This window comes from Protopterus annectens, chromosome 16.part0 (genome assembly GCF_019279795.1).
Source record: "Protopterus annectens isolate FY-2018-M chromosome 16.part0, PAN1.0, whole genome shotgun sequence".
Lineage (NCBI taxonomy): Eukaryota > Metazoa > Chordata > Ceratodontiformes > Protopteridae > Protopterus > Protopterus annectens.
This window is the reverse complement of record NC_056750.1, coordinates 370,594,405-370,614,404: the sequence shown is the minus strand read 5'-3', so window position 1 is coordinate 370,614,404 and position 20,000 is coordinate 370,594,405. Positions and strand designations below refer to the sequence as shown.

At 37.9% G+C, this 20,000-nt stretch overlaps 1 long non-coding RNA gene across 1 annotated transcript in view; it reads right to left on the bottom strand.

Moving 5' to 3' along the window:
* The window catches only part of LOC122791063, a 123,481-nt gene that overhangs the window by 72,490 nt on the left and 30,991 nt on the right, over positions 1 to 20,000 (bottom strand). The window contains exon 4 of the long non-coding RNA XR_006363067.1: positions 18,104 to 18,124. This is a non-coding gene — a long non-coding RNA (uncharacterized LOC122791063). The remainder of the gene's footprint in view (positions 1 to 18,103; positions 18,125 to 20,000) is intronic.

The following is a 20,000-nucleotide window of genomic DNA, read 5'->3' as shown; positions in this document are numbered from 1 at the left end:
CAAGGATGATGCCACAGTGCAAACAAAAAATTATTGACTTTAGCAATTGGCTTAGCTTCTAGTGTCAGTCCAAAGGGATCCACTATGTGTCAGCATGAGAAGACATTGTCGACAGGCTACTCTGATTTACCACAGATTGTCTACACCTGTCTCGTCTAGGCTTTTGGATACTGACAATGGTGTTTGCCATCCCTATTGTGCCTTTTTTAGACAGTGTTAAATGATGGATATATTATTCAAGGGAGATAAATACATGATTGTCTCTAAAAATCAAATAAATATGGCTTATTCTAAGATAGACTATTATTTAAATTACACGAACAAAAGTCCCAAACAGTGAACAGTCTACCAAAAATCCCCAGCAGCAAATTGAGCAAAACACCAAGGTGGAAACATATGGCAAGAAGAACACAAATATCATAAAATAAATCCTGGTTTATTTTACAAAATGTAAGCGCTTTCGCAGTGATACCACACCGCTTCATCAGACATAACATCATAACCACCAATACATTTTTATACAAACTCATTAAAATTAATTAAAATTCATTAACTTATCAAAATGCAAGTGAGCAAAATGTAGGTAAAGATGTTGATTACAAAGCCCAAGAGTTAAAATGTAATCTGGAGAATGAACTGTATAAATACAAGCGGCTTCAATGTCAGCATTTTCATTTTGAAGGCTACCCGAATTTAAATGTGAAACCTAGAGGTCTCAGCGTACTTAACATGCCTACATATGGCAATACATATTTTGTGCTCTTAGCTCAGTGGCAACAAGTGAACCTGGAAACTAGCCGTGCATATCTAAAACTTTTGATAGACTTTTTTCAGCCCATGGAAGTGGAGTTGCAGCAAAATGTTTTGTAACAACAAACTGAACTTGTGTCTTTACTTGGTGAGGAACAAGTTGAATTATTTTCAAATAATCTTATTGAAAAGATTGTGGGTTATGAGAAGAGGCTTCTGCAATTGAAGTGTAAAAAATTAGCCCAGGACTTGCATGACTTCTCCAATCAGCAGGTTTTTACCTAGCTGAAGGTGAAACAGCACCAGGAGCGAGAAACAACCAATCAGGAAGCAGAACCAGTCCTATCCTCCAATCGCCCTGAGGTAAGGACAGCAGAGAATGTTAACAGTGCTGACATGATGTTATCCAATCAGCACAACCTAGTGGATGAGTTGACAAATCAGGAAAGACCTGGGGATGCAAGCACTTCAGCCTTGCAAGTCTCGATGTACTCTACACCATTGGCAGAATGTCCACCTCCTGTTAACGTGAATATGTTTTTGGTGAGCATGGAACAGGCACCCATTGTCAGATGGAAAATTATTCCACAGCAACAAGAACAGGTTTTTCTACATCTGCTGCTTCCATTTCAGAACACAAGGAGGAAGTCGTTCGAATACGAATCCCCAAGTTTAGGGCAGAAAAGGAAGGAACCGCCAACATCATCAGGGCAAGTGAGGACCTTAAAGAAGATGTGGGGGCTCGAATGAGTGGTCTAGTGTGGAACATTTCAGCACAAACTCTTATAGAACCTGAAGCAACACTTCTTTCTAAAGGTTTAACATTTATACCATCAGCATATGCTGAGATTACTGACTGTTATATGGCAATCAAAATGAGAGTGGTAAAGTTTTTTTAAAAAACCTAGTATGTATACACCCCCTTTACCACCAGCTGTCGGAGTGTTTGTACAAGTATGTGAAGACAAATTGTATGAACTTTTACAAAATAGAAGTGGCCGTAGGAATTTAAATTTAACATTGCTAGAGCAACAGGCCATGCAAGACCTATGAGCCAATACTGAAATTGTCATTTGACCATCTGGCAAAGGAGGTCCAGTTGTGGTGCTGGACTCTGAGTATTACTATAATGAAATGTTAGCAATGTTGTCTGATGTAAATTTTTATAGAATGGTGAATCCTGACATAGTAATAGAGTTGAAACAACAGATAGATAATTATCTGCAGGAATGTGCATGTATGGGAATACTCTCAAAGGATTTGTTTGAATATTTTTCAGTAATGGAACCCCTAATACCACAGATACATGGCCTCCCGAAAATACACAAAAATCCACTTAAACCACCCTTCAGACCCATAGCTGCAGGGAATTGTTGGTTAATGGAACCAATCTCAATTTTCTTGGATAAACAATTGAGATTGGTGCTGGATGAGTACCTGATAGTTCTAAAAAAGACACTGACCATTTCCTGAGGGACCTGTATAGGGCTGCTATGGGCCCTGAGTTTAAACAGTTTTGATTATCTTGCAACTTTAGATGTAGTTTCCCTTTTCACCTGTATACCAAATCAGGTAGGAATTCAAATGGTGAAGACATGTCTATTTAGATCTGGTAAGTTTGAGACCAGGCAAGTGGATTTATGTTTTGTTGGAGTTAGTGTTAGACTGCAACATTTTTTATCTTCACGGACAACTATTATAGGCAACTAACAGGGGAGGCAATGGGTACAAGCTGTGCCAATTCATACGCCAATTTGGTGATGATGGAGTGGGAACAACAGTACCTTGTTGGCAACAACATCAGCTTTTACCGGCGTTTCGTCGATGACCTTTTTGTGGGTTGGAAGGGAGATGAGGCAAGCCTTGATTAGTTCTATTCCCAAGTTAATAACACTAATGACTTTTTGAAATTCACTATGAGCAAGTCACAAAACAGGATTGATTATTTAGATGTTACTGTAGTAAGAGAGGGGACCAAGTGGACTACAAGGATGCATAGACAGGATTGTCATCGCTCGGCCTATTTAGAGAGGGGAAGTATGCACCCTCAACATATTTTTAGTAACATAGTGAGAGGGCAAGTGATGAGAGTCTCTAGATTGTCCCATGAGAATGTAGAGTTTGATAAAGCACTGCATGTGTTGCAACAAGAATTTCTTGAGAGAGGTTATGGTCAGGTGAAGATAGAAAGGGCATATCATTCAGTGGTTTGTGAAAGGCAGGATAAAGCTCAACCATACTTTTCTAGCCCGAGAGGAAACAGAAGACATAAGAATCCTGTCAAACCAAATGTTCCAGTAATTTTTCGTATACCCATGATATAGATGTAGTGAGAGAGGTAATACGTAGTAATTGGTATATTTTAGGTACAGACGAGAAGTTGACTGGATTAGTAGCCAGAAACCCTAGGTTTCTTTATAAGAATAAAAAGACACTAAAACAACTATTGTGTTACCCCAGTTCTATCAGTGTAAATAAGGCTAACTTAGGGCAAGGTACACATAGGTGTGGCTCATGTGCTTTTTGTGTATATGTTATGGGCGGCACAGTGGTGCAGCGGTTAACGTTGTCGCCTCACAGCAAGAGGTTCTCCGGTTCGATTCTCGGCTGGGGTGCCTTCTGTGTGGAGTTTGCATGTTCTCCCTGTGTTCGCGTGGGTTTCCTCCGGGTACTCCGGTTTCCTCCCACATTCCAAAGACATGCATCTGGAGCGTTTCTCCCCGGGCCTCCGCTGAAAACAGGCTCTGTGGATCCTAGTCGGACATTCCCGGTCAACAAATGTTAAATAAATTAAATAAATAAATAAATATGTGGATGAGTCTAGGTATTTTAGGCATCCTGAAACTTGATACTTATGGCAACTTAGAGTTAATGCAGATTGCAATACTAAAAATGTAATATATGTTGCTCAGTGTACGTCTTGTTTTAGATTTTACATGGGCAAAACAAACCAATGCCTGTGAGAGATAATGAGGGACCACATGTACTGTACCAAAAAAGGTCATGAGTATAGTGCCCTTGCAAAACATACAATGCAGGCAGGAAGTGAACACACTTTTTATTTCAAGTACTACAAGTGGTTGAGGATAGTATTAGGAAGGGAGATCTTATTAATAAAACACAAAATTCAGAATTACAATGGATATTGAAGCTGGGGGCACACAGAAGTTATGGGTTAAATGATTATGTTCCCCTTAAGCCCATATTAAAGTCAAGAAAGTTAAAATAAGATGTTTGTAGTGTTTATCGTCAGGATTCAGCAACGGTATGGGTTTGTAATTAGCCAATTAATTTTGGAGGGAATTTCTTCTATTTTGATAGGTTAATGAATTTTAATTGGTTTTAATGAGTTTGTATAAAAATGTATTGGTGGTTATGATGTTATTTCTGATGAAGCTGTGTCTTATCACTGAGAAAGCGCTTATGTTTTGTACAATAAACCTGGATTTATTTTATGATATTTGTGTTCTTCTTGCCATACGTTTCCACCTTGGTGTTATTATTTAAATTACCTTCTTTTACAAGGGATAATAAACACAGATATGTATAATTTTTTATACACTGAGAAAGGGAAAATATCATCTACTTTCAGCATACCAGAAGTCCATAAAGATATTGACAAACCCCCCCACACACACACACACACACACACACAACTTTGAGGCTAATAGTAGGTATGAATGGATCCAAAACCCATTACTTATTATATGTAAATCAAAATTTGAAAAAATTCTGGAAAGAAAATCAATTTATCTTGAAAGATTTTTGAGATTTTTTTTTAAAAGATAATGACCAACGTTATGACAATTTGACATCTGTGACAATTGACATTATAGATTTATTCACTGTAATACTTCATGAGGCAGGAATGATATAGTTTGAAGAAAGCTTAATATAATACAAGACACACGATACAAAGGAGGCTAAACTATTGATGGAATTTATGGAGTTAATTTTAAAAAATAATTTTATATATTTTGAAGGGGGATACTACGGTGGTGCAGTGGTTAGCGTTGCCACCTCACAGCAAGAGGTTCTCCGGTTTGATTCTCGGCTGGGGTGCCTTCTGTGCGGAGTCTGCATGTCCTCCCTGTGGTCGTGTGGGTTTCCTCCGGGTGCTCCGGTTTCCTCCCACATCCTAAAGACATGCTGTAGGTGGATTGGACACTCTAAATTGGCCCTAGGTGTGAGTGAGTGCGTGCATGTGTGTGTGTGTGTGTGTGTGTGTGTGTGTGTGTGTGTGTGTGTGTGTGTGTGTGTGCCTTCTATGGAAGGTTGGGCACCGGGCTGGAAACTCGACACTGTAAAACTCCACTGCCAATCATGAGCGGACAGATGATCCGCTGTGGCGACCCCTAACCGGGAAAAGCCGAAAGAAGAAGAAGATACTATAAACAGGTTAAGAGGGTTGGTATGGGGGCTTTGTGTGCTCCCATTTTTGAAAACATGGCATGTTAGATGTTGGAATTTTTACAAATGTTTCATTGATGCTTGATGATATATGCATTTTCTGGACAGACAGTGAAGCATTATTATTTCTTAAATATAGCTACAATTTACACATACCATCACATATAAGACAGTGGATTATGTAGATGAAATAATACACAAGTTAGAAAACAGTAAAAGGTTTAAATCTATCTTGCATATGAAGGGCACCCGCTCTAATTCATATTTATATTTTACTAGTGATGGGCATGCCTTCGTTGAAGGTTGAACGTCGAGCTGGCACCTCGGTGTTTGTGAAAATCTACTGCCAATCAATAGCGGACCGGAGATCCACTGTGGTGACCCCTAACCAGGAAAAGCTGAAAGACAAACAACAACTAGTGAATACCCCTTGAAACAAAAGAAAAGTATAGTAAAGCGCCAATTTATTAGGGTGGCATGTATGGTGCCTGAAGAAAGTGATTTTATTTAGAAGAATGTGATGGAGTGAAAATAGCCTGAATAATTACTAAATGATATTCTAAATGAAGTCAAACTAGGAAGAGATATAAAATATCAACCTATATTATGGAAAAGTGCATCTACCCTTAATCAAATGACTAGAAATTATGCTAATACCTGTTATAGTGAAAAGAAAGAAAGGGTGTATTTTGATGATGCATTTATTATAAATTATAACACAGGTGTAAATATGATTACAAATATTATTTTCCTCTTTTCCCAAACTTACTCCTTACTACAAACTGAGCTGATATTACCGAAAGCACCAATGTCTTAGTACATAGTCTTAAATAACTTGAAAATTAAGCAAACATGGATTTAGTAAAAATAGTCCAGTGTGTTTGGCAGAACTGCACTGGAAGTGGCAGCACACAGGGTGGGGTTGATTCAGGGACATAAGTCGTACTATTACATGAGCAGGAAGAAGTGCATTGTTGGTATTATATGCTAATGAGTGTATAGTCATAAGGGAATGAGTGAAATTATGGTAATGAGACCCACTGTGAATGCACATGAGGTTTAACAGTAGTGCAATAATTCAGAAATATATAGCAATTGTGCAGTCAGCCACAGCAACCAGGTTTGTACACTATGACTTCATGGTGAACAGGAAATGAAACTGCACTATAATGTTAGGTGTGACAGCTGTTATAGCAGATCAGTACATGTTAGAGACTATTTTTCCAGTCATTGTCTGTGACAGGGTACACAGTTACCTTCAACATTGCAGAAGGTTCAGATTGTGCCTAATATACTGTTGTCTGCACAGCAGGGACATAGTTAACCACTGCCAAGTAGACAGACACACCATTCAGCAGCTGGCAGATGTGTGGCATACTAGCATGGAATCTTATGGACTAAACAGAATACTGATCTTTATGGACATTCAGTTATGTTAAGCTTTGACCATCAGGGCTTATCTCACATACACACACACACACACATATACACACACACACACACACACACACACACACACACACACACACACACACACACACATACACACACACACACACACACACACTAGATGTGTTCCATGACATGGTGCTTCATCATGTGGTGGCGCATATGTCATTCCCAAGCACCACAGAGGAGAGAAATGACATTATGCAGGTTTTCTACAAGCTATTCTCTTTCTCTGAGGTTCTGGGGGGGGGGGGGCAGGGGCACCGATTGGACCTATATCACTTTCAAGACCCTGCCTAATCCACATGGACAGTAGTATGTCAACCATAACAGTTTCCCCTGCATTAGCTGCCAGGTGGTGTGCAGCACATAGGGTATCATACATGATGTTTCTGTTCACCATCTAGGTAGTTCTCATAATGATCACACCTGACACATATTCAACCTGTACCAGTGTTATGTGTGGTTGACTTCCCACAGGGACATCTAATTAGTGATAAAAGATGTGCCCTGAAGCTAGGACTCACAACACTGATATGTAACCCACAGAGCATAGCCGAGATGCAATACAGCACCGCACTGTCATAGTTCTGAAACATCAATGTGTGTTTGTTGAGACTGAAGAAGTGCAACTTTCACTGCCATGATTCCTTGGGTGAAGCACTGGACTATGCTACAGTGACCTGTAGCAACTAATTTGCTGTTTGTGCAGTTCTGTAAAACATGATTATATGCAGGCAGTTCAAGGGGATTGCCACTGGAGGATCAGACAGACCAAAGCCTGTTGAGGAGCCATCAGGGGAATCAGCTGCAGGGGAAGACCATGTGAGGCAAACTTGAATGCAGTATACTGTGGAAATGGCAAAGTGTAAGTGACAAGTCCAGAAATATGGGACAGATTAGACACAATAGTAAAACTGATTTATGCTGTACTATACTCAGTCTATGCTCTACAGTGCATCAATTGGCCATGCTGTCATCATCTGCTTATATAACACAGCTGTGAGGGCAGGGCACAGTAGTCATCATACACACACAGGTGGGGAAGGGCACAATGACAGGAATCAGCAAAGGGTACACTGTTATGGAGATTTAACTAAGGATGTTAAAATAGTGTGTCATACAGCCATGGGATATTCTGGGTGCTGGGTATGCTGTGTTCTGTAGTGCTGGCTATGTACTCAGAATGGGTGCTGGAGGGACACAGCTCCTGCAGGTGTGTTTGTGCTGTGTGTATGTATGTGCAATAGGTGATATGGGACCTCAGGTGGGAAGGATGCAGATGGGCTCTTCCTTTCTGAGAAAAGGCACAGACAAAAACATCTGCTGGTAAGGATGAGAGTAAACCTCAAGACCAAGACAACTCGCCATGGTACATGCCTGACTGCATCATACCAAGGGATTGTACAGGTGACCACAACATGTTTCACTAGGCACACCACTGATGGGTGGTGAGGGAGAGGTAGCAGCATGTGAATATGACCTGCCTGCACTGTGGTGTTGGGTGTACTCACAGTGGAAGTAGATGAGTGGCAGCCATGGGAATGTTGTCAGCCCCTACATGTGGATGCATAAGGACCCCGAGAGGCAGTGATTGCATGCAGGTCCTTGACTAACACACCAATGAGTTGGGCCATGTATTGACAACCCTCACATGTGCTGTCATACAGGCTGTGTATTATACTGACCATCACTATCATGGAGATGGTGGCATTCACCTGTGCCTGGATGACTGCCCTGCACATCTGTTATTTAATGCCCACTGTGGCAGCCATATCAATAAATGACCAGAAGGCATGATGGTGATTACCCCTTTTTTGCTGCTAATTAGTTTAACAACTGCATAAGTGTTGCTTTGCATTAGTTTTCAAATACCTTATCATTGCAGGTTAACATGTTCTGCCATCTATTCTATCTTCAGTGATTCCCACTAGTAGCATGGTAATGCTGAATGGATTGACAGTGGTTGTTACACCAAAATCCGAGGTGCCATCATCTACTTTGGACCTAATTGTTTCATACCTACAGTGCCCTGTCCATGGTATTACCCATGCCATTCATATATGATGCCCTGCTAAGTCTGCCATATCTTACTCCTTTGCCAGTATGATATACACCTGTATACCATGGGGATGCATCTGACAGGCTTCTGGCTGATGGCTCATGCTAGCTGTCATATGTCATGGTACAGAAATGCCTTCAGGTGTTCATGGCCCATATGTACTACTTATGGACACCTGTGGTTGTAACTCCATGGCATGGCAAGGCAAGGCATGGTCACCATGGTGCCATGCAGGGGTTCCTGACTGGTACGGTGCGTCTGCAACCTGATAATAAGCACTTTGGGTTGGATACTTCAGGCTCCTGAGGTTGTTCAGGTCAGCTTTCCAGACCATCATAGTCACGCATTGCAACTTATACAAAGTTCATACAATCCTAAGGGAAGAGCTGCTTAATTATATTTACTCATGACTCTTTTTGTCATGCATGTGTACTGCCATAGTATTTGTTTGCCTGGCCTGTGTATTGTGTTTTATTTGCCATTGCATAATTAACAGTTTACTCCTTCAGAGACTATACTGCCATCCAATGTAATACATGTTAGTGATAACTTATTTTGCTTTTGCCTCTCTCTTTCTCTTTGTCACTGTCTCCATTCTATTTTTTATTTCTACTTTATCATTTGGTTTCTCTCCATTTAACTTCATATTTTATGCAGTGTCTGCTGAGGCAAAGAATATGGTCCAGCAATAGCTAGAGCATTATGTACCTGCCTTGCCATTGCCTGCTGGGTCCCATTGACTTCACTACAACCTCTCTGTAGGGTGATATGGGTCATCCAGCAAGAGGTGGCCTGCAGGATTGTCTGGTGCCTTCTAGTGGTATTATCTCCAGTGGGAGATGTAGGCTGCACTTCAGGAAATCCCACCAGTGGATCCCATTATGTCACCCAGCAGGCTGTAGAAGGCCTGATCATATGGACTGGCAGCTGAATACCTACATTGGCAGCCTGGAATATGTTCTTATAAAACTGGTAGTTGCTAAGCATTCTGGTTCTGAACAGTGCGCCAACAGTAGCTGAACACAGCCCTGAGGATGGCCATGGAGGTGACTGACTTCAGCATGGGCGTGGCACTGTGCAGCTTGCAGTCAGCTGTTATCCCTCACTTTACTTCATTGTGGGTTTCCTGTACTCATGTTTCATGTCCTTCTCTGAGTAGTCCAATATTCTCTATCAACTGTGCTTAATCTGCCTGTTTCTCCTTTGTGTTTCTCACATTTGCATCAGTCCCAGTTAGCCTTTTTCTGTCTTTTGTGCTTGTCTGTCTGCCCCTCCTCCTATCCCTTTGCACACTTTTCTTGCCATGCCTCCCATTTGCTCCCTTCGTCTTCTACCCTTCTTGGAAATATAAAAAATGGGCATCAGTCCCCAGAAAAGAAATACCCTTACTTCCCCACCCTATACCACCCTTCCCTTTCCATTTCCCTTCCTTGTGTTCCTTTGCCTGCTTTTCCTCTTTCTGATTGTCATATACACTCATTTCCTTTCAATTTATACTAAGATAATAGTAGGACCTCTGTTGTGTAACACTTATCAGGATTCTCAGCTGCGCTCTTCAGCATGAGTTACTGCATGTGCGAGTATGCATTGTCGAAAGCATGCCACATGCACTCATCTCTGCTTATTCAATTAAGCGGCTGTTATCATGCACTGTCAGTCATTATGTGACATGTTGAGTTCTCACCAACGAATGCTCTAGTTATTCTGACCCTGTTGTGCATGTAGCATATATGGCATAGCTATCCAGCTTTGTGCAGCCTTGCAGTATTTTGTCTTCAGCATATTGCCATTATGTTCTTGTGTAAGTCATTGTTCTGAGTCTGGCCCTATATTTACAGCTTTTCTTGCTCTTTGCTTTTCTTTTGTGTATTGATATTTGCTTTCTTTCAGTTCAAAAACAGGCATATATTACTGACTTCACATTTAAACTCAACAAGCTACACATTTAACCAAACTTTATCTAGATGACTGCTACCAAAACAAGATTTTTCTCTAGCAAGTCATCATATCCACTTAAGGACTAATGTAGCATCAGGCACTATTTAGTCAACCACAAAAGTAGTTCAGAAATATGTTACTTACCAAAACTCAATATATTTAGAATAGTAACATCAGCTGATATCAATTTAAATCCCAGCCCACCATTTACTGCTAACATTTCCAGTACTCAGACTAATAACATTAAAATGGTAAAAGATTTAAAATATTATACGTCAATGTAAGAAGCATTACTAGCAAATGGGATGAATTAAAAGCATGGTTTAAATATATGGACCCAGACATCATTCACATTACAGAGGCCTGGATGAAAATAAATACCTGTTATTCACCCTTCATAAAAATGATTACTCCTTAACCTGAAATAACAGACCCAGATATAAATCAGGAGGTGATATGCTACTTTTATTCAAAAACAAGATTTGTATACAAATCATAACCGCTGACATTAATACATCAAAACAAAATAATAGTACTAAATGGTTATTCCTACATCTCTAAATAAATGGCCGTAGCAAGTTTTGCATAATATTCATCTGTATTTCCCATTCCAACCACAAAGAAACATTTGAGGTTTTGTTGCTAAACATAACGTAGATGAATCAAAACCTGAATCTGCTTCTAATTGCTGACTTAAATATCAGTTTCTTAGGGCCAAACAAATCTCAGCTAAATAGCCCAGCAACCTAGCACAATTCATTCTTAAAAGAATGATACCTAATTTAAGATCAGGTAATACAACTCTTATACACTTAGTAATTACAAGTATTCCCACAGGAAAAAGAATGTTAAAATCCTATCAAACTCACTAAGGGACTACTTCTTGTAAGTAAATATCTTCATACAACCCCTCACAAAAAATTACCTGTTATGAGAAGAACCTTACCAGAAGCAAAAGACTTGGCCATCAGTGAGTTAAATGTAGTAAAATGAGTTAATCTGTACCAGCAACAGGATCCAGCTGAAGTTGTTAAGATGTTTAACTCGGTAATCTACATCATAATTACTAAAATCTGTCTCTTAAGAAAATGATGGCAAGTCCTGTCCTTTGGCCATATCAAAAATACATAGATATTAAACTAGGGGACATCATGGGCAGCAGTGAAGAAAACATGGAATCCACAAGGCAGCATTACCTTTTCAAACACTAAGAAAAACAGGTTGACTAGAATAAAAGAGACAAACTTTATCTACCTAAGAAATAAGAAGACAGTGCTCACATCACAACTTATTTATTTTGGAAAGCTATCTATGATATAGCTTATCTTTAGTCTAGCCACTCTAATGCATTAAAATCACGACCTAACTGAAAATATTGGCATAGCCATGAATAAGATCTCATCTCAAGAAAATTGACATCAACATTACTCCACTGATGCAGGTGTTTACCCTTCTTTCTACCCTAAACAGTTTTTCCATGGCACCCCTCACTACTCCACCCGGCGCCCCCATCCTGGTCTACCCACGACAAATAAATACTGGAAAAGTGCCTCTGCTACAGTGGCACCCTAGGTGGATGCCTACTGGCCTATGCCTAAGGCTGGCTATGAGTATAGGGAGTTATGGTGGCAGATAACTTTACAAGCCACCACTCCACCTGGTTTAAATGAGAATGTGTCCCTAGCCCCTGTATTGAAGATGAGAGCAGCTAACTTTTGAGGTTCAATTTTAAACAATTCATTTTCATTTTTATTTTAACTTAAGTAAAATTTGAGGTACACTGGATTCTTGCTGGATTAAATGTGTTTTTAAATGAAAGTCTGATTAAAACTTTAATAAAATGTTATATATTTTTTTTAATGTAAAACTTTTATATTGTCTAGAAATTCCATAAGGTCATGAATATTCATGAATTAAATTATATTATTATATTTGGTCTTAACAAATGCTATTTTAATAATATTAACTTATTATGTTATTCTATGTCCCTGCTTGTATTTTTAATTTTGTAATGATTTAATATACAGTATCATATATATTTTTCATATATTTGAAGCGCTACAAAAGTTAAATAGTTTCAGCATCACAATTCTCTATTGTTATAGTTTAACTATATGCCCTGCAGTGAAAAGCTATGCAGTTCTTGTAACTATCAGTCTAAAAGGCTAAGTGATCAGTTAATTAGTTTATTGAATAATTAATGTTAATTAACTGATGGACCTAGATTATTTAAATGTGTGGTAAACTCATAAGAATCAGGATCTGAAGAAGCATACATAGTGTATGTGAAAGCGCTTATCCAGTTCGTTTGTTTTTTGTGAATAAAAGCTACGTTTTGAAGAATTTTTGGCTGCTGCTGCTTTAGTTTGGAATCTTTGGTATCGTTGGACTATATTATTTCCGTGTTTGCCTACCAGTTTATTTATTTCTTCATTTTTCACAGATTGTAACTGGTAAGCTAATTTGAGTAGCAAGTGATTTACATACTACAATATTCATGAATTGTATGACAATCAGCTTTTTAATTATTTGTCCAATTTTACTGGTTAACTTGTGTTTTAGAAGGGTATAAAAGCATCATTGTAGTTGTCCATCCACATCTGATGAAGTCGACTTGGTAGAAATGAAAACGTTGTTTTAAAGTGTATGCGTTTATAGGAGTGTTATTATTTTTTATATAAACTACTTCAACTGGATCCTTGTTGCTTGTGATATCTTTCCTGAGTATCTTTAGAACAAAATTAATTAAAAGAAAGTAGTAACTGCTGTGTTTTAGGGATAATGAATAAACCAAATTACACTATTTTTTCCTGGCACAGGCTTTCACTAAACCCTACAGTAATGTTTCATATGCAGATATAAACAATAAAGCCTGCCTGGTCTGTACCTATGTTTAATGCAGTCGCTCCTCATGAAACAAACTTTTATTTACTTATTCATTAACACTTACTCATAGCTGTTTCTTCACTTACTAACACATATATTACTTTTCCAAGTTAATATGTATCTGCTATACCACTCTGCAATGGAAAACTTTAGTTAGTAGAATTCAATAATTTTATATAAAAGCTCATCATCCTGTACAAATAAAATAATTCAACATTATGACTCTTCAGGAGCTAGCTTTTAGTTAACAAACTGATACTTGCTTCAAGCTATAATGTCAACTTTAATACTGTGGGATTAGATCTATTTAATGAATGGCCATTGATGTGTTGAATAAACCTTATTCTAATATTGTAGAATGTTCCGTGCAAAGAATGAGCTTCACCGTGTTTCATATGTCTTGTTAGTAATTTTGTAAACATTGATATGTTCCATATATTACTGAAATGCTACGCCTGTAGTATGTGAACTTTATAGAATATGTTGGATTTTTAGAAAAACTCAGAGTATGCCATTCTTTATGACAATGACATAAATTGTATTAAACAACTATGTGAGTATTGCATTACCATTTTTATTATATGCCCTATTTCAAATTATAAACAACTTTGTAAAAAATGTACTGCCTTGTGAACTGGGTCATGGCTAAAACGTGCCTATGGACCTGCCCTACCTACCTGATGAACAAATCAAAATAAGCAAATAAAATACATAAAACTTTCTGAGGCTATATGAATATCATTTTCCATGATTTGATACCAACAATGTGGAAAAGTATTGTGAAATACAGTGATTCAACTAACAATTTGTAAAGCTGTCTGAGAACACATGACCTATGAGTGCTTTTTTTTAACAAAGGTTGGTGGCTACGTAAAGCAGCTAGCAAGGATGGTAATAGGTAATGGCAATGCAGAGAACTGTTACACTGCCAACAGATGTGCTAGGTAATAAGAAAGGAGGTATTGTTCCATGCACAACAATGTCACTTCAGTACAGTCGTAAGGAGAAAACATAGGAAGGAAAAGTAAGATTAGAAGAAAAAAAAAAGGGGCAATGCATTCTAAGATATCAAAAGCCATACAGTAATGGTACAACAGTGGTACAGCAAGGAAACTTCAAATATAGTCATGTCGAGATCGGGGTTTCAAGAATACGATGCCAGCTCATTGCATGGCAAGTAATATGGTACAGAAAAGGCAGCAGCGTGATTTAATTCTGCCGATTTAGACCATGATAATATGCATCCAGTAAAACAAGTCACTAGTTAACTGTTTAACAGAGCAGAATGGTACAAGGGATTGGTAGCTGTGCTAAAGCTGAACTACAGACTCTCCTGAAGATGTTAAGTTTGAGATCAAAAGCGGAAAAACTTTTATAGAGGGAGATGGTTAGTGAAAAGGAGTGAGAGAAAAACAAAAATGAGAGGCTGTGTATAGTATTTACTAGGCCATGCTGAAATATGTAGTTGGTAGAGCAAACACAAGAAATATTTTTCTGGCTTTGAAGAAAATTTGAAGTAGCAAAACAAAATAATAATAATAATTTATTTATTAACATTTATTTACTGGGATGATTCAACTGAGCATGTGAAGTGCCCCTTTTCAGCACAGGCCCGTGAAGACAAGCTCCATACCACATGAAAACATTATATCATTTAAAAAGTAGTAAATTGGACTTGAGTGCATATAAAACACTGAACGTAAGAGAGCATGTATCAACAGAGGCAACAAATATGACAGTAAAATAACATCTTAAGTCAGTAATGGCGTACCTGTGACACACGTGTCAAAGGTAACACACACCATGACATTTTGGCTGACAAGTCAGCAATCACCAACACCTGAATTACTAAAGACACTGGTTTTGCATTCCTTGCTCATGTGAAATGCACTGAAGTATTTTGTGCCAGGAGCTTTTGGCATGCCAAACCCAAAACATCCGCCATCACTGTCTTAAATATATATAGATGTCACAAGTTTAATGTGTATATATATATATATATATATATATATATATATATGTGTGTGTGTGTGTGTGTGTGTGTGTGTATGTATGTATATATATATATATATATATAATCTATATATAGATTCACTATACAATCTCAAAATACTGAAATGTCGAATTTCAGTATTTCGAGACTGAATAGTCGAAAAACCACATACACAAAAACCCACAATCACGAATACTACAACTGCAACCATTCACATACACACACACATACACCTACCTAACTAAACAAACATAACAACACACACAAACACACTTAACCTACCTATAAGCAGGGGTCAAGCCCCCCTGCACCCTCCCACACTTATATATTCTAACTCCAAGGCCGCACTAAACACACAAACACACAACAGACACCACCGCACGCACACTAAAATCCCTACCCATTATCCTCAAACACACAACACTTACCTGAAACCCCAGATAAATCCACAAACCGCACCACCACACATCATGAACGTGACACCACGATAGCGGCGGATTTGGCATAGTGCAGTTTCGGTTAACTGCACTTTCCACTATTCGGTCTCAACGTACTGAATTTCGACATTTCAGTACGTTGAGATTGTCTAGTATATACATATATATATATATATATATATATATATATATATATATATATATATGGGTCACCTTTAAAATCTCGAAATCGCGTTTGCCCGAAACGGAATCCGACGGGACGAGAATACCGAAAACGCAGATGACCGAAAAGGTGAGAACCCGACGGACTCGGTAAGTGTGTGATCGAGTGAGGGATTTAGTGTTAGGGAGCGGACAGGTAAGTGTGCGATAGTGAGGGACTGTGGGTTAGGGGTGGGTTAAGTGAGTTAGGGTTAGGGTGCAGGTAGTGTGTGCGATGGTGAGGGACTGTGGGTTAGGGGTGGGTTAAGTGAGTTAGGGTTAGGGTGCAGGTATGGTGTGTGCGATGGTGAGGGACTGTGGGTTAGGGACTCGGTAAGTGTGCGATCGAGTGAGGGATTTAGTGTTAGGGAGCGGACAGGTAAGTGTGCGATAGTGAGGGACTGTGGGTTAGGGGTGGGTTAAGTGAGTTAGGGTTAGGGTGCAGGTAGGGTGTGTGTGCGATGGTGAGGGACTGTGGGTTAGGGGTGGGTTAAGTGAGTTAGGGTTAGGGTGCAGGTAGGGTAAGTGTGCGGTAGTGTCGGACCTTAGGGTTAGGGTTTGGGTTAGGGATAGTGCATATGTTATGTAGTGTATTGTATTGTTTACGTGTAGTGTGTTGGTGTAATGGTTTTCGGTGTTTTGCGTTGTCGGCGTTTTATGTTTTCGGTCTTTTCGTTTCGGTCATTAGTGTTTCGGGCAAACGCGGTTTCGAGGTTTTAAAGGTGATCCATATATATATACAGACAGAGCACAGCCTGTGACATGCCTACAAGGATGAGATGAGATACAAGTAGTGAAAGGAGAAGAAGCCCCAAAAGACGCTAGACAGGTGCAGAGCAGGACCAAAGCCATTCATTTCAAATGGGTTCATGAAAAATACAAACTGGTATTATTTGGTATAAGAAAGCTGCACTGACCACAAGGAGGAGTCCAAGTATAAGACCAGAAGTACCAAAAGACCTGTGGAAACAGGGGTCACTTTGCTACGGCACTACCATCTACATCTGTAAACGTCACCACATCTACATGAATGGAGAGTCAAGTCACTATTTCAATGGCAGCAGTCATTATGAAATCTGTGTTCTGAATGTAGAAAGACTCCTTATTGACTGCTAAGTGAGGACTACAACAATTACTGTAACTGGGAATCTAAATTATCTCTGTGCCAAGCTGTTTAAGCCTGTTCTGATCTAGTCAGCCTGAAAGGCTATATACAGAACTGTATGGCAGAATACAAAGGTTGAAATGTCAGCTCTCTGACAGATGTAACAAATCTTAAAGTTAAGTATGTTTTGCTAATATGTTTTTCCTCACATGTTTTGTGTTTTATCTGTTGGTTACTGGATAAATCCTGCTAAGCCTGGGGGTGATCCAAACAATAACAACAGCAATAATAATAATAAATAATACAATAGTTTGGAGATTTGCACTCTAATTCTGTTACAAGATGCATGACTTCTGATTTTATTTTTCTTGCATGTTTATTTTTCTTCTGCTATTCATCATATATTGATGTGATCCAACTATATTGCTGACAAATAACATGCATTTATCATGTAACATGAAGTGAGCTACAAAACTTATGCAAATGTCATAGTCATTTGATAAAGGGCTAATAATTAAAATTAACAATTAAAATTATTCTTTGTTAAATATACTAGATACTGTAAAATAATTTTATGGGAGGACGGTGCAATGCATGGTAGCATTGTTGCCTCACAGGAAGAGATTCTCTGGTTCAATTTTTGGCTGGAGTGCCTTCTGCGCAGAGTCTGCATGTCCGCCCTGCATGCATGTGGGTTTTCTCCAGGTACTCTAGTTTCCTCCCACATTTCAAAGACATGCACCTGGAGCATTTCTCCCTGGGTCTTGGCTGAAAACTGTCTTTGTTCAAGTTGGAATTTCCCAGTAAACAAATGTTAAATAAATATTTTTTTTTCTTGTTAATATTATCAATAAAATTGAATAGATACTTACAGTAATGGCAACCAGTCACCCCTAAGAAACACAAAAGAAAAAGTAAGAGATTTTTCAGTGGTATAAATGACAAAAAGTACATTATTCTTTGGGGAAACTTTCTAGACAAGCTCCATCTTAAGTTTGAGGTGCAGGATGAAAACTATTGACAACAGCAATTCTTGCAATTTAGGTACCAAGTACCAGAATGGGAACCTTTTCATTCTTTGCTATCAGTTGTTCAAGAAATGTACCCATAATTTACATACAATACATACAAAAAATAGATTCAGACTTCATTCTCAGGATAAAAGAGTGAGTTTAGATATACATCTGTCTGTCAAAAAACTCCAGCATTTCAAATCTTAACACGGGCGATATTTTAAAGATTTGCTATTTGTAAACCTATTTAAAATGTGCAACATTAGCAATGTTTCATTAAATTTTGTTAGGTTAGGAATATACTCCTTAATTCTGTTAAAATGACAATGTATTAATCACATTTAATAATGAAACTGGTATATATTGGTTTCAATAAAGAGAAGTACCAGGAAAGTAGTAGAATACTTGCAAGGTGAAGATGTTAATTTATTTCAAAGAATATTACTGAACATTTTCCGATTTATGCTAATTAAATTATTAGAGAAAGGTTTAACAGTTTCAGGCAGACTGTCATCAATACCAGTGATGTATTTTCTTTTCAGTTTCTGAGCCAATCATTAATGTTACCCATATTAATATTTTTATTTAATAATTGTACAGTTTTAGATGTTCATCATTTTATTAAGCAAATTATCTGTGCTATGGATATCTAAATTACTGACATTAAATTTACATAAATCATCGTATGACATTTTAGTTATTTTTTCAGAATTTCCTCACTACCACTCTCTATGTTATTTTTAGAATGTAAAATGTCCTATATTATTTTTGATTAAAATTAATTTTAGATCTTCTTGTCAACCTATGAAGCTGCTGTGAAGTTATGATATAACTTTTTAGCTTAATTTTTTTGTATGTTTGAGATTTATGATCCAAAATATTTTGGTAGTTTTTATTTACTCTGTTTTGTTAACTATCACAAGTGCTAAAACAGGATGTATTGCCTTACAGAGATACCCTGACTCCATAGCCAAAACTGGGAAAAAAGGTTATACATAGATGGATGGATTTCAATTTTAATCAGTATAAAGAATGTTCAAAGAACTTCTTATGATCTGGTTTCTAGATTTACTATACTATGCTGTTTATAATTATCATATATTTCATAACAAGTCTATGTACCAGGCTTCAGAATTCAGTTTGAAAAGTAATGTATTCCTCATGTTATCCAGTACAGAGAATACTCATGGACTGTTTCATAGTATACATTTAGGGATATTGTAATTTCTTGAGTTTTGCTCACAGATATGTACAATGCCACAGATGCCTGCTGATACTGAAAATCTACCCGATACTACAACCTATTTTGTTATTCCATATTTGTCAGAGATGTATGAATGTAGGCTATGTTTTTTTTTTCTGCAAGGAACTTATATTTAAAATAATGAATGTAGGTCTTCTAAAGTAGATGATCTTACAGAAGTAAAATACGCACACTGCAGCTTTAAAGCTGTATTTAGTGGGACACTGGTAAGCAATAACTAAAATTCTGTGTGTTTTAGGAGTCTAAAACTGCCATTAGCAGAATAAAGAGTTTTTCACTTTCTATGACTAACCTGAGGTGTTTTTGGAATCTAATACTGATACCAAGTAAAGCCCAAACACATCAAGAGATAAAAATTTTTTTTTTCAAAAGTTGTGCATTTAAAAAAATATAAGACATCATCAATACTTATTCTAAACATACATTCATCTGGACAAAAGCTAAATTTGGAAAGCAGTTTCATATCAGAAAGTTACTGCACGATGCAAAGTC